The sequence below is a fragment of the Carassius gibelio genome, chromosome A9 (assembly GCF_023724105.1).
Source record: "Carassius gibelio isolate Cgi1373 ecotype wild population from Czech Republic chromosome A9, carGib1.2-hapl.c, whole genome shotgun sequence".
Taxonomy (NCBI): Eukaryota; Metazoa; Chordata; class Actinopteri; order Cypriniformes; family Cyprinidae; genus Carassius; species Carassius gibelio.
Window position 1 is genome coordinate 16759391 of NC_068379.1, and position 4008 is coordinate 16763398.

Here is a 4008-nt window from a genome sequence, read left to right on the forward strand (position 1 = left end):
ATATATATATATATATATATATATATAGTTTTTTTTTTTTTGAGTATAAGATAATTATTTCGCAATAAACATAAAAAAAAAATGTCCAACTAACCTCAAAGTTTTGAATATACTGTAGTGTGCATTTCTTAAACTGCAGTTGGCATGACTTCAGGGATTAAAGTCTGAACAACAAGACTAGAACAAAATGACAACAGTGACAAAAAATTGCTACAATGGCTTAATTTAACTGGATGGAAAACATTTCACTTTTCAACTTTTTGAAAGAACACCATGTACATGGGTTTAAAAAAAAAAAAGTTGTTCCACATGTACATTCTATGTTTGTTTTACAGAAATTAAAATAAATATGTACTAGCTACAGTAGGAACCCTGAACCTACCCTAAACCTAACCTTAACTCATATATTTACCTTAAAGTTTGTTTCAAACTGTGCTACAGGGACTTTGATCTTTCTTCGAGATCAGAGTGAAGATCAGAGAAACAGCTGTCTGGAGACAAGGAGCTTTTCTTGATGGATGACCTGTTCTGTGAAGGTCAGTCAAATGAGGACACTTGAAAATACGGTTATGTTGGTCTACCTCTCATACATCCAGTGGAGAGATATTCTGTAAGCTCTGTTAAGAATGTCTTAAAATTTACAAAGCATTTTTGCATTGTACTTTTTTCATAGTTTTCTCCTGTTTTAAATAATAATGACATGTTGCTATTTTATTTATTCATTCATTTATTTACTTATTTATTTAACTTTCTATTCAATGAAGAATCCTAAAAAAGGTATAATGCTTTTAGCATCTGTAACAGTAAAATTAAATAAATAAATAAATAAAATAAATAAATAAAAAAATCTTTCTTGAGCACCACATAGGCATATTACCATTATTTAAGAAGGATCATGTGAAATTGAAGACTGAAGAAATGGTAAAACAATATACATATTTTTTTATATTCTGGTCACAATATCCACCAGTCCTGATGAGCATAAAAGACTTCTTTTAAAATATTTTAAGCATCTTACTGCCCAATCTTCTATCACTTTGTTGGAGATAATTAATAAAAATATATATATATATTAAAAAAAAACAATTTTTTGGGGATAGAATTGGATCTTCATTATAACCAGTTTTTATATATTCATATGTATGGAAGGAAATACAAGTATCATCAGTGTAAGAATAACCACTCCAGTCAAAGCACAGTGACTAAAGCCTCCACTCTTGTAAAGTGCCCAACTAATGTGAACTCTCAGTTTCATGTTCTTGTTCTTGTTCTTTTTTAAAACTATACAAAAGACAACAGGGACCAGCTTCAAGATCAAAAGCAAACTAAATGGGATGGCAGTTGAGCCAAACTTAAAATTATTTTATTCTCCACTTCATTATTGATCTCCAAATTATGGTTTAAACATCTTTGCAGCAAGTTTTGCAGACAGTGGCTATCATATGCAGATGATATACATTGTAACATCTTTAGGAGCAGCCAATTACACACTGCCATATGATGCCTTAATCACGGAGACAGGCTATGGCTTCAAGACATCAAAGGCACTCAAAAGTCCATTGATTTAGAATGATGCATGGATGGTGCTCACGCAAGCTTTCTCTGGTGCTAAATTATTGAGCATGTCTTATTATATACAGCAGGGTATCCCAAAGTGGGGTTCGCAAACCCCTGGTCGTTCATGAAGGAATTGCAGGAATATATATATATACAGTTTTGTTCAAAATAATAGCAGTACAATGTGACTAACCAGAATAATCAAGGTTTTTAGTATATTTTTTATTGCTACGTGGCAAACAAGTTACCAGTAGGTTCAGTAGATTGTCAGAAAACAAACAAGACCCAGCATTCATGATATGCACGCTCTTAAGGCTGTGCAATTGGGCAATTAGTTGAAAGGGGTGTGTTCAAAAAAATAGCAGTGTCTACCTTTGACTGTACAAACTCCAAACTATTTTGTACAAACATTTTTTTTTTCTGGGATTTAGCAATCCTGTGAATCACTAAACTAATATTTAGTTGTATGACCACAGTTTTTTAAAACTGCTTGACATCTGTGTGGCATGGAGTCAACCAACTTGTGGCACCTCTCAGCTGTTATTCCACTCCATGATTCTTTAACAACATTCCACAATTCATTCACATTTCTTGGTTTTGCTTCAGAAACAGCATTTTTGATATCACCCCACAAGTTCTCAATTGGAGATTGGGCTGGCCACTCCATAACATTAATTTTGTTGGTTTGGAACCAAGACTTTGCCCGTTTACTAGTGTGTTTTGGGTCATTGTCTTGTTGAAACAACCATTTCAAGGGCATGTCCTCTTCAGCATAGGGCAACATGACCTCTTCAAGTATTTTAACATATGCAAACTGATCCATGATCCCTGGTATGCGATAAATAGGCCCAACACCATAGTAGGAGAAACATGCCCATATCATGATGCTTGCACCTCCATGCTTCACTGTCTTCACTGTGTACTGTGGCTTGAATTCAGAGTTTGGGGGTCGTCTCACAAACTGCCTGTGGCCCTTGGACCCAAAAAGAACAATTTAACTCTCATCAGTCCACAAAATGTTCCTACATTTCTCTTTAGGCCAGTTGATGTGTTCTTTGGCAAATTGTAACCTCTTCTGCACATGCCTTTTTTTTAACAGAGGGACTTTGCGGGGGATTCTTGAAAATAGATTAGCTTCACACAGACGTCTTCTAACTGTCACAGTACTTACAGGTAACTCCAGACTGTCTTTGATCATCCTGGAGGTGATCATTGGCTGAGCCTTTGCCATTCTGGTTATTCTTCTATCCATTTTGATGGTTGTCTTCCGTTTTCTTCCACGTCTCTCTGGTTTTGCTCTCCATTTTAAGGCATTGGAGATCATTTTAGCTGAACAGCCTATCATTTTTTGCACCTCTTTATAGGTTTTCCCCTCTCTAATCAACTTTTTAATCAAAGTACGCTGTTCTTCTGAACAATGTCTTGAACGACCCATTTCCTCAGCTTTCAAATGCATGTTCAACAAGTGTTGGCTTCATCCTTAAATAGGGGCCACCTGATTCACACCTGTTTCTTCACAAAATTGATGACCTCAGTGATTGAATGCCACACTGCTATTTTTTTGAACACACCCCTTTCAACTAATTCAACTAATTGCCCAATTGCACAGCCTTAAGAGCGTGCATATTATGAATGCTGGGTCTCATTTGTTTTCTGAGAATCTACTGAACCTACTGGTAACTTGTTTGCCACGTAGCAATAAAAAAATATACGAAAAACCTTGATTATTCTGGTTAGTCACATTGTACTGCTATTATTTTGAACAATACTGTATATATATATATATATATATATATATATATATTGTGCATTGTAATTTACAGTAATATGAATTTTTATGATTTGTTGAGTGTAATAATAACAATAGCTATGTAAATACAACTAAAACTTTAAAACTGATAAAAAAAAATTATGTTTTTAAAGTTAACCATGCAAAGGTTAACTAAGGCCATTAAATAATTAAAAGATTTACTTAAACGTTTGAAAACCCTTGATATACAGTATCATGTTTATCTAAAGTGTGTGTTATCTAACAGTTCTTAATATTTTCAGAATATGCGTACATTATAATCCAATTTACAGTTTGCAGCTGTGTAAATTTCTTGTTCTGCTTAATCTGGGATGGTGTCAAATTTTGAAAACTGTGTTTTTATTTCAAAATGCTCTCTAAACATACTATGTTAAAGGGGGGGGGGGGGAAATTCTCTCAATATCCTGTTAATCTTGAGTACCTATAGAGTATTACTGCATCCTTCATAACTCCAAAAAGTCTTTAGTTTTATTATATTCATAAGGGAAAGATAGTCTGTACCGATTTTTCCCGGAAAAACACGAGCGTCTGTAGGTGTGACGTGTGGGCGGAGCTAAAGAATCAGGAGCTCCAGGAGGCTTTTGCTTTGATAGCGTTTGGAAGCTGTGACATTACGTGAGGACAAAACCAACCAAAACAAA